Genomic DNA, 12,800 nt, shown 5'->3' with positions numbered 1-12,800 from the left:
TGGTCTTGAACACTTCCAGGAGGGGGCAGCCACAGCTTCTCTGGGCAACCTGTGCCAGGGCCTCACCACCCTCAGAGTAAAGAATTTCTTTCTTACAGCTAATCTAAACCTATCCTGTTATAGTTTGAAGCCATTACTCCTTGTCCTATCACTTCTACCAGTGGAACACAAAAATGTCCAAAATTTTCAGTTCTGCACTATTTGCAACCCATGATTTCTTCTGTGCCCTCCAGCAGCGAAATAGTGAAGGATACCACCATCTTTTTTGCAAGAAATAAATGCTGTCTGAACTCTCAATTTTTACAACTAAGTGACGCCTCCCCTATTTCTATTTTGTTCAAGAAAATTTTTCCAGACCTCTCAAAGCCAGGTTCTGGAGCAGGAACTCTGAATTTGATTTGAGCAGTGCTTTCTTGTGAACCTCTATATACACGGTAACAATGATAGATATTTCCTTTGGTAGGAATAAAAAATACAATGAGGCTTAGAAAAACATCCAAAAGAAAATCTGGCTGACTATTCTTACGTAAAAGATCTATGAGTTTTAAAGAGCAGCACAGAAAACTTAAAATTTCCAGTCAAAAATGTGTAAATGCATATAAAAAAATGACACATTTATCAATCTTATGTCTAGGGGCTTTCATTTGTCACAGTAAGTTTGGAGTAAGCCTTAAAAATATTTTATGAACATGTATTTTGGAAATAAATTCCTCACACAACCACAAGAGATTATGGTGCATGGCACATTTAAAAATATAGTCCACTGTCTTCTGTGGAAAAAAAAGAAATCAGAGATGTTTGGTTGGATGCAAGGTATTATCCAAAAGACTTTCAACAGGGAAAAGATGAACATCAGCAACATTGTTAAAGATAAAAATAGACAAACAAACAGAGTACCTTGGGGTTTTTTGTTGTTTCTTTCTTTTTGGCTTATTTGGAATAACTGTGGAGTTACATTTAGGTTTCAATTAATTATCATCTGCTCGTAAAGAAGCTACAGAAATCTTTGCTCTTACAGGATTCTTTCTATTCCAAGTTAAAGACATGTACAATAAGAAAACAGAGTACGTAATATCACGTTGTATCTTGTTAGCAACGCATGAAAGGTGTGAAATCCACAAGGCCCGGTTCCACTGTAAGCCGCCCGACAGAGCCAAGATCCGACAGCTGGTTTGCCTAAGCACGCCGCGAAATGAGCCACAGTCACTACACTCACCAGAGACAGCCACAGTCCAGTTTTTGGACAACAGTTTTAATCTCCCTATCTAATGCAAAGCAGAGATGACTGCCAGTCTCCAGGCTGGAACCTAGGGCCCTGGTAATGCATTATGTATTGTTACACATTAAGCTCCTGCTGCTGTTTTATTTGTTTCAAAGGCACCAACTAAACAGCAAGTGTTAAAGCACATTCCTTTATCTTTGAAAATAATAGGATCAAACTGGTCATGCACAGTTAAATGTGCAAAGAATAGTTCCAGGTCAATTGTGTGTGACCTGCTCCACTCTTACACAGGATTTTCCTACAATCTAAATCAACATAGTTGCAATTGTTCTTTTAATTGTCAGTATGCATCAGTTTTCTGGTCAAAAATGCAGAAGGCGAAACCCGTTCTCCATTTCAGATTACCGTCCCCTCCTCTCACGTATTTATCTCTGAACTAGTAGAACAGATGATGGTGTAGGGTTAAGAGATTAGCTCTCCAAGGAGTCACATTTTAGTGAAACACAAAGCTAGAAAAATGTTATGTCAAAGGAGTATATTTAGTTCAGGCAACCACTTATGATCCATTTTACGTTCTAAAGTATTTTCTTTTGCTAAGAGACATAGTGTAAATGAAACCGCTTCAGCTCGAAGACTGGTTGTTATATTTCTGGTCTGAGATTTCCTGGGCACAAATATCTGCAGAAGAGAGCACAGCTGCTCTGTACCGTGCAGTAAATCCAGCACTTCAGAGAGACATTGGATTTGCTGTATATGCACAAATTAACTGTAAGTCTCATGCTTTCTTGAACAGCTAGCACTGCTGTGGCTCTGCGAGACAGTCTGCACAAGCGTGGCAAGCACCTCCAAGATTTCTAGAGCTGAACAGGCCACTTACAGCTACTGCAGAGCAGCTAGGAGGGATCAGATTGCTCTATGTCCAACAGCCATGCAAACACAGAGTACCCTCAGAGTATCTGTCTGAACAACAAGAACGATTCCTCAGGGCATTTCTGAACAACATTCAGAAGAAAAGAATCAAAATATACCTTCCAAGGGTAGAGCAAAACCAGGAACAGCAGGTACACAAATAATCCAGTCCAAGTGATGCACAGAAGCTGAATGCAAACCTAAGCTACAGTAGCAAAGACGGATCTAATAAGAGCTGCAGATTTCTTTTCAAAACAAGAATGATCTTCTTCTGGTTTATTCCCCACTGCATGTATTTGGATGGCAACAGAGACAGGAAAAGATACCCACACTATTTTTAAAATTTTAAAAAGAACAGTCAAAAAAGCCAAAAAGATTAATAGTATGGTACTACTGCAGAACGGCAGCCCCTTTTAAATCTGTTTCATCATAGTATTTTATATTGCAAGTGAAAAAAAATGTGCTAAGAGGAAGTTAAAATCGACGGCTCACATCACAAAAATGCATTCAAGGAATATTTCAAGAAATTAAAAAAGAAAAAATTCTCACCCACCAGAAAGCCATGAGATGCATAAAGAAACACTGCTTTTGGCTTCCTTAACTGTGCTCCTTCAAGATCTTCAGGCCTTGTTCCTTCATAGAATATAGTACCTTGCTTTCTTTGCTTTTAAAACCTAAGACAGTAGGTCAGATTATGTGGTTATTACCGTTCCTCACTACGTCACCCTTTGTTCATTTTCAAGAACTTTTCATAATCTGTACACGACAGCTTGTCTACAGACTATTCAGGAGTTTCCCCAGCTAATGCTAGATGGTGGTGTGATGCACTGCATCTTTTGATTGCACACTGATTCATTCTTTTGGGGAAAGCAAGGTCATAACGAGTTTGTATTCCAGTGGCTTGCTGTTGAAATAGTTGGGATGGCTTATTTAAAAAGAAAAAAAAAAACAAACAAAAAAAAACCAAAATACCACCACAAAACAGCCATAACTCTGCATTCCCTGATTTCTTTAAATGCTAATTTGATTATATTCACTCTGTCCTAAACTGGGGATGGTAACCTTAGGTAATTGACTTAGAATTGGAAGACGGGAAGTTACACATGCTTTCTCTTACATCTCCACATCTTTTAGAAGTTTTCCATACCAACAGAATCACCACTGACATTTTCCAAAATTCAAAGGAAAAAAAAAAGTATGGTTAAAAAAAGTTTTATTTCAAGGTTTTATTTTTATGATGAAGACCTGAAAATTATTCAGAAAAAAAGAAATCCTTTCTATAAACAAAGAATGCCTCATGAAGATCCCCAGTTTTTGTAAATTTAGATAGAAAACTTTGGCGATGGGCTTTAAGTTCCAAGATTTGCAGATACATCTCCCCACCATCTCTTCCAGCTCTATGGCAACAAGGCTCTTGCAAGAGATACACCTGGGAGAGACTCACTGCTGCCACCAGAACTACACGCTCGGGGAGAAACAAAAGAGTGCAAAGGCACAGAGCACCACTGTCATGCAAGGCCAATTTCTCAGCCTTGAAAGAAACTGCTATAGAGAACAACTGCCCCAATACTCCCTCTTCGGTCTTCATAATGTCTACAGAAAGATCTCCGAAAAAGGAGCAGCATATAGCAAAACCCTGTTTCTTCCCCTACCCTCCTCAGCTGATATATTCAAATCTGTTTGAAGTAGAAGGTAAAAAAATCTGTCATTACTTTGTGATCACCCAGTTACCTGTCACTGGAAACTGAAGGAGTGAAGTCACTTTTGTAAATGTCAGTTTTAGTTACTCAGTTATCTGTTCACAGAAATTTAAATATCATTGTAAATATCATTGTAGTGAAAACTTTTATCTGAACTATGTTGCTAACATTTTTCTCTTTTGAAAGACTTAGAGGGGAAAAAGTTTCAATTGATTAGTTTTTTTAAAAGTTCATTTGGATGTATTCTACTTTCCTCTTGAACAAGAAAAATCTTAAGTTTCCATGACTGTCAGGCCATTTTAATGAGTTGAAGTGTTTTCTTATAAATTATTCATCTCTTTCCTCTCCTATTTTTTAGTTTCTTCTCTTCTTGCTATATTATATTAATATTCTATATCTTCTATAAGAAAATCCTTACTCCAAAATTACCACATTAGACTTTTCCACCAAAATAGTATAATAAATTAAGTGCTGTACAGAATCCTGCCTGCAATTTCAATATATTGTATACAACGTCATCCTTTTTCATCTGTCCTCCTTTTTAATTTCTTTCTTCTTATCTGATGGGAGAACAGAGTAAAAAGAATGAGGGAGGGAGGAATCCGAGATTGATGAAGTAGCCGTGGGAGTGTGAAGGCTCAAGAAACACCTAGTAGCTTTAACTATTCTGCAGCACTGGCTAATATCACATGCTTCAAGTAAAATATCTAATATCAAAAACATAAAGGATCTGGCTAGTATAGGAAGAAAAATAACTGAACCTATCTAATGATCTATTTATATCCTGAAGCATAAGAAACTAATAGTCTGGTAACTTTATCCCAGCTGGGGAAACAGCAGACTCTAGTCCTATGTTCATGATAAATGAATTTACCCCACCAGTGATTTAGAGTCTTATTGGGACAAACAGAGATGAAGTAGTCTTAGCCTACAATAAATGACTCCATTGCTTTTGGCTAAGTAGAACAGACTCTCCAAAACATGTTTCCTTCATATACTAGTTATTACTATGATAATTGCAGATAGTGAAGCTTTAAGACAAAATAAGCAGATGAACAATTTCAGTAAATATTAATGCTATTTATTAGTCCTTCAAAAACATTCACATCTATCAAATATGTATTTTTAAAGGTATGATTTACAGGAAAGTGATCCCATAACCCCCAGAAGGAGATGCTGAGCTGAATTACTCAGAAACCTATCTTGGTTCCTTGAAATTATCAGAAGGTGCCTAAAGCTAATAATTAGTACTTAGACTTTAACATCTTCTCTCCCTCTATGAAGACTATTGTGTCCTGTTCTCTCTGGGGATTTATACTCATTTATATTCTAGGGCTCGTTGTCCCCAGCATGAAGGAACTATGAGTAGAGGCTACACACTGAGAAAGGTCTTAGAATTTCACTAGTAAACTACATAGCAACTAAGATCCCCAAATGCCACAAGGTCAGACAGAAAAAAAAAACAGGGAAGAAATCTTGGGCAGGTTCCAGATGGCAGGAAAAGAGATAATCAATAAAAGTGTCAAATCTTATAAATCAATTTTTTATGACAGTGCTCGAGGCTCAAGGATGGGGCATGGGAAGGAAACAAGCCGCTGCAGCTCCCAAAAAGCATACACACTAAATATTAGACACTAAATATTAGACACATACAGGGCAATGGAGTGATAAAACTTGTACAAAGAGTGGGGGAAAAAAAAAAAAAGACAAACAGAAAAACCCACCATCAGCATAATGATAGCAAACTACACATTTAACAAACATCCTACGAGTAGTAGTTTCATTTCATGTTAGGCTACCATAGATACAGCACCCACAGAGTACCAGTATCTTGAGCAAGTCACCACGTAACTTCTCTTAAAATAAAAAGTTCAGATCTATCACAGCTTTACTACCTGGAGCAGCTTGTAGTAGTTAAAACCTGTGTCATAATCTCAGTTTACCACGCAGAAACACACAAAACTTCAGAAAAGTGTCCATAGTTTTACCACCTGCCTTTATCTGTGCTTCTTGGCCAAAAGATTGTAGAAGTATTATTCTAACTCCATTTCCTTCAACAGTAGATCATTAAAGCTACAGAAACGCTGGGAGACATCTCCTCTGAAAGTAGCGAGACTTCTGTTCTCAAGAGTGACCATGTCACACCATCTTCTGAAAATCTTCCATTTCAAACTAATGTAAACCAGTAAACTCTATGCCAATGCTCTGTCCTATGCAAATAAAAGCTCCACTTTTATGCCTAAACTGAGCTAGTAAGTCCATTTTACTAAACAGATTCAGTTTCTTTTGATTGTTCACGGAATACTTTTATTCTTTTCCTCTCTGTTCACTGAATGAGCTTTATTTATTTTCTCCCCAGAAGTGGACAAAGATCTTTCCTCAGATTTTGCACAGCGTATACAATCCCTGGTTCTTAACATGTAATTCCCCAGTTTGCTAATAAGTGCCCAGATGCCTACTTGAGATGATCTCCTACAGCCAGACAATCAGACCTGTTCTAGTTTCTTCTGAGCTTCACATAGCTTCTCTATTTAATTAACTTCAAGTGCTGTATTCTCCAAGGAAGCAGAAGGAGAGTTTATTAGGAGGTGGAGTATAAATTACATAGTAATTTGAACAGAGTGAAAATCCAAGACAGTTTGTGTGCAAGAAATCTTTCTTTAACACACCTACTGCTTGAGAGGCTAAAGGCCAGCACTCGGTTTCCAGCTCTTATTTCAGACCACACAGCAGTGTGATACCTCAGTGTCTCTAGCAATTTGATCCATTAGGTATGCACACAAAGACCAGCTCCCAATGGCTTTGTGCAGATTTTTAGAGCTTAAATCAAAACCACCATCAAAAAAAACCCACATTCTTATTCGTTGCCTAGGTGGGAAACTCACAAAATTCCCCCTTCTGCCTGAAAGCTTTTAAAGTTGTGCCGAAGGATCCAACCCTTAGGAGCCAGATACATAAGTCCCAAGTCTCCAGTTAAGCAGAGGGCCTCTTAACACCCTTGAGACCCCAATCTATTAAGCATATTCCAAGCACAGCCAATAGACAAGAGCAACTGTATTGGCTTTAAATGGTTGCCAGAGTATCACTTCTACTTTACTAGATAATAGCTTAATAATTAGAACAGCCCTCCAGGGAAGTGAAAAACAGCTCAATACAATCTCTTCCAGAGAGGATTCAAGACCACATCATTCACTGCTGATGACAATAACCAAGCGAGCATCCTGTAGAGCAGACTATGTAGAAGAATGAAGAGGAAGACAGAATATCACAGAATATCACAGAATAGTAGGGGTTGGAAGGGACCTCTGTGGGTCATCTAGTCCAACACCCCTGCCGAAGCAGGGTCACCCAGAGCAGGCTGCACAGGACCTTGTCCAGGCGGGTCTTGAATATCTCCAGAGAAGGAGACTCCACAACCTCCCTGGGCAGCCTGTTCCAGTGCTCCGTCACCCTCAGAGGGAAGAAGTTCTTCCTCATGTTCAGACGGAACTTCCTGTGCCTCAGTTTGTGCCCATTGCCCCTTGTCCTGTCACTGGGCACCACTGAAAAGAGCTTGGCCCCATCCTCCTGACACCCACCTTTCAGATGTTTGTAGGCATTTATAAGGTCCCCTCTCAGCCTTCTCTTCTTCAGGCTGAACAAGCCCAGTTCCCTCAACCTCTCCTCGTAGGGGAGATGCTCCAGTCCCCTCACCATCCTTGTAGCCCTCCGCTGGACTCTCTCCAGTAGCTCTTCATCTTTCTTGAACTGGGGAGCCCAGAACTGGACACAGTACTCCAGATGAGGCCTCACCAGGGCAGTGTAGAGGGGAAGGAGAACCTCCCTCGTCCTGCTGGCCACACTCTTCTTGATGCACCCCAGGATCCCATTGGCTTTCTTGGCAGCCAGGGCACACTGCTGGCTCATGGTTAACCTGTCATCCACCAGGACACCCAGGTCCCTCTCCGCAGAGCTGCTCTCCAGCAGGTCCACCCCAAGCCTGTACTGGTGCATGAGGTTGTTCCTCCCCAGGTGCAGGACCCTGCACTTGCCCTTGTTGAACCTCATCAGGTTCCTCTCTGCCCAGCTCTCCAGCCTATCCAGGTCACGCTGAATGGCAGCACAGCCTTCTGGTGTATCTACCACACCTCCCAGTTTGGTGTCGTCAGCAAACTTGCTGAGGGTACATTCTAACTCTTCATCCAGGTCGTTGATGAAGAAGTTAAACAAGACTGGGCCCGGTACTGACCCTTGGGGGACACCACTTGTCACCAGCCTCCAACTAGACTCAGCGCTGCTGATGACAACCCTCTGAGTTCAAAGAGTAAAGACAAATCCTTCTGCAAAACTGTGCCAAATTAACGTGCCACAAGGAAAGAGTGTAAAATTCCCAATGACACTGCAAGCCCTGGGATTATAACACTTGCCAGAAGGTAGAATGGTGACCCTAGGTCTGCTCTCATCACTGTTTTACAGATTTTATGTTGCACAAGCATTGGGTTAAGGAAGAAATAACTCACATGTAGAATTCTTTCTGAAAGCTAGGACTAAAACTACAGCTTCCACACTTTCTCCACAGCTGTGCTTTACCATCAACCACCAGCAATTCTTTCCTTTGGAGATGTGAATTTATACTCAGATTGAAGTACATATTAATACTGGCTGCAAGAGGCAGGTTCATCACAGCACCTCCTTCACCCACACTTTAAAATAGTACACCCTGTTCAACACTTCTTTAAGAAATTACGTACATTCACACTCTAAGCAGAGAGAGCAAGTAATATACACAAAGGGGAGCCAAGCAACGTTTACATCTTGAATAGCTACAAACAGCAACACCATCAAATCCATACATACTAATAATTCATTCTTATCTCACCAATCAGTTAAGTAGAAATACGGAAAAATTTGCGACATAAAATGGCTACATTTTGGTGCAAGTGCAAAATTTTTATTAATTCTATCAGCTTCAGTTTTATTAACAAGATTCATTTTCACTGTCAGTATTAACATGATGGTAAAATGTGAATGATTTGGGAAGCCTTTCTTAATTGCCACATAATTATAAAGGACTGGAAAAAATCTCTTGCATCAGGTTCATTATTAGAAAGGATAAGTAAATAAATCTACAAAACAATTTATTTCCTTTGTTGCTGGGGAACCTTATTGTTGATATGACAACCATGGCACAGTAAACCAGATTACAGCTTGCTTCTGATCTGTGTGTATTCTACATTTTCATTAAGGGAAGTGTTTTCTATCTGCTATGCTATAGTGACACCTACAGAAAAAAACTGTTTAAAGTGGGGGACCTGGGAAGGAATTGGATTGGAAACAATTTTTAAGTGCTGCGTAACTACACTTATATATGTATGCAATACGTATTGTTTAAAATCCAACACAGAAGCCTTTGAATACCATATGCCAATCTCTCAGGACCCAATTTATAAATGTTTTCATGGTAGTCATGTCAGAAATCATGCTAATAGCAAGTTTCCAAGCACAGTTGGTTATTATAATTGCTGAATATATTTTGCTAACACTTCTTCAGAGGCAGTAATTTTTACAGTTTTCAAAGGATCAGCACTTTTTTCCCTGCAGCACTGCTGAATTTACAAAAAAGAGCATCTTCAGAATCTCCTATTGATTTTCTATTGTTGCACTGATGTTGTAGCATGTTTTCTCTTGAAAATGTACTCAATATTTTGCTTCTGCTTTTACAGAAAGAAGAAATATTCCTTTCTTCTAGGCCTCCTTTCCTCTAATAAATCAAAATGAAATGCTCTAGGAAGTTCTACCCCATCTTTTGAGTCTGACGTCTTCAACATGAGAAGCCATTTTCAGTACTCTACTTCATTTAATATCATATTCTTGAACACCCAAAGCCCGACACTTTAAGCACAATTTTAGTTTTCCTTTTTAGCAAAAGATTCCCCCCACGTACCAGATTAAATGCTCTGGCAGTACAACCTCCGCTTCTTTCTGTTCTCTTCCCAGTGGGTCTTGACACTTTTAGGTATTACAGTTAATGAAGAGTTAAGTAGCAGCATGACATCAAATGCTTCTCTGAAGAGGCCTCTTTCTTCAAAGGGTCTAATAGAAAATCTTGAATCAATTTTAAAATCCTTTATTAGTTTTCCCAGTATAAAATGACAGTGTATTTTAAAATCAGTATCTTTTTCATGGAGATGCAATTCAATACTGAGGGTAGTACTATGCTTTCTGTGATAAAAATGCAACATCCACAATATTCCTGCTTTTTAAGAACCATAACACACACTCCCCTAAGTGGGTGAGCTTATAAGAAAGAGATATCATGTGTTAAAACAACATTGTTTTGGAATATTCAGCAGACAAACAGATTCCACTACGCAGAAATGGAAAAGATGAGCGTGATACCCCACCTCAGCATGACAGAAGTCTTGCATGGGCTCAGAGATTCTCATGATGGGATTACAGCGAATGGCCACACTCTGGAGGTACAACAGATCAAGGAACCTATTGTTTTACTGATTTTTCCGGCATCCTCAGTTAATAGCGGCATCCTGGGTGTAAGGATACTTTGCTATTTAGTCAGTAACAGTTCCACAAGCAGAGGGGAAAGACTGCTGAAGGTTTCTTCTCCCCTATGCTCAAAATCTGGATATAATAGCAAGCAAAGATCTAAATACCTGACTTGCATCTCAGTATAACACAACAAACAGCTCTTGCAGTTGCCTTGGTTCACTCCTGTTCATTTAACCTATTCCTAGCCCTTTAGGATAAAATCTTTAGGGGGTATTTTCTCAATTAACTTGACCTCAAGTTATGCCTGTCCCAGACATATGTATTTGCTAAACTGTACAGATAAGATTTACTTACACAGAGCAGCCACTCCTGTTAATCTGAGCAGACGATAAGGACTCTAAGCAGTGCTTGATACCACTCTTAGGACTGTGATCCTCCCAGGCTGGCAGCAGAAGGCCTCTGTAGAGTTCCCTGTGAGTCTCTGAATAAATAGAAATAGTCACCAAAAAAGCTACCATTCATAAAACATTGTTTTATTACTCCCTGCACTTAGATATTTATTCAAACTCACAGATGGTTCTTTCTCAAGCAAATGATAAATGAAAAGAAACAATAAGGAAGAAATCATGTGGCTACCCCTATAAGAGATAAGGATTACTTCCACCTCACTCCCTACCCAAAATGAAATGGAAAAGTAGGAATAAACCAGAAAGATGCATAGAGACATTTTTGACAGAGACAGACACTGCCTGTGAAGGACAGGCAATATTTTTTTGCTGTGTACAGGAAGAGTTAAAACCAACTCCATTATCTCCTTCCTTAGAAAGCTCCTCACATTCCACCTACCTTAAATTGCTCCCTGACTTAAGTAATCATCTCTTCCAAGCCCTTAAGCAATAATAACTGGCTGGAGCTAGGGTGAGTGAAAACCAAATAACATCAGTATCAGTGCAGGCAGCGCAGCAGAAGCAGAGGTATTTCTGATATCAGCAAGCATATAAAACATTTGCAGCTTAGAAAGGAAGGAGTCTTTTTACATACTACAGACACACTACAACTAAAATATTAAAAACCTGACTGTTGCCCTAGGCATCCCAAAGTTCGTTGTACGATATAACCCATTTTAACAATTCTCTTATACACAGAAAGCAAAAAATAAAATACATAAAAAATATCAAGCCAGGCAAACCTGTGTTTTTGTGGAATCCAAATCCACAGCAGACCCGAAGGGACAGTTCTCCTCTAGGCCCCTTGTTCTGATATCTCTGTGTTTCCTATAGCAGCAAAGGCAGCTTTTGGGGGCAGTGGTGTGACACGGCAGGCATTTGCCCTAGCAGAAGGAATGAAATGGCTCCTCCTTCAACAGCTATCTGCCAGTGCTGCCCAGTATTTCCCCCATATTTAAAAGCCCTACACATCTCATGGTGGTGAAGAGTCAGTTATCAGGCTTCCTCCTCGCCTAATCCTTCTCTGTAGCCAGGAGAAAGAGACTGTGTAGTATTTTAAAGCAGCATCCTGCAGCCATGATAAAATAAAAGGGGGAAAGTCTGTCCCCAGGTGTCTCACCTAGCTCTTCTGTAGCACCTTTTCAACTGACCACATCTGGTCTGTTGATGGCATTTTAGCATGCTACGCAACAGGAAAGGAGAACTTACACAGCCATCATTCTCAGGACTCCATCTTTGTTGTAAAATGAGCTTTACACTTATTTTGATTTGCTTCCTTTTGCTCTTCATCTTGTGGGCTTTGGACAGTGGATGCCTAGAGAGGGCTAATCACACTTGTGGCAACTAAAATATTGGCATCAGCATCATTTCCTCTTCACTCAAGGCAAATAATCTTGGTGGATTTGCTCAGTAACAGGGCTTTCAGGTTCACTTTCTGGTTGTGGTGAATTTTAGTGTCAGAGCAGCATTTCAGCCAGTTCCTATTCTTTTTATCATTCAAGATAGGAATGGGCTTATTTAATTCAGCTCACGTTCCTTCCTTTACTTCATTTTCTTTTACAAATCAAGAGTCTCAAGTCTCATCTCAATATTCAAAATACATTATAAAAATATGCAGCACTGATTTAAAGGAAATGCACATACAAATCTCCCCTCTATATTTAACTAAGCACTCCTAAACAGTAATTTCATTCCAGGGGAGTCTGAGCATAGCTTTTAACCTCTGCTTTATGCACTACCCGTATATAAACACAACATCAATCACATCACAGACAGGAAAACAGTGCATGGGGTGAGTGTAGAATTTAGATTTCTGCTATAATGATACCTTCAAAGTTTAATTTGATTAACAGGTCTGTTTGCTCAGACACATCACTACCATGTCAGCTACTGTATCTGGATACGTGGATTAAGACACTCAAGAAATGTTAGACCAGGAAAACTACCCCTAGCGATATCTGTGTCAAACACTTCTGAAAATCTCACTCTAAATGCCCTTTGAAATCCACTATTTATATTACACGTGGAAGCAGGTAC

This window comes from Opisthocomus hoazin, chromosome 4 (assembly GCF_030867145.1).
Source record: "Opisthocomus hoazin isolate bOpiHoa1 chromosome 4, bOpiHoa1.hap1, whole genome shotgun sequence".
NCBI lineage: Eukaryota > Metazoa > Chordata > Aves > Opisthocomiformes > Opisthocomidae > Opisthocomus > Opisthocomus hoazin.
This window is presented reverse-complemented; position numbering follows the sequence as displayed.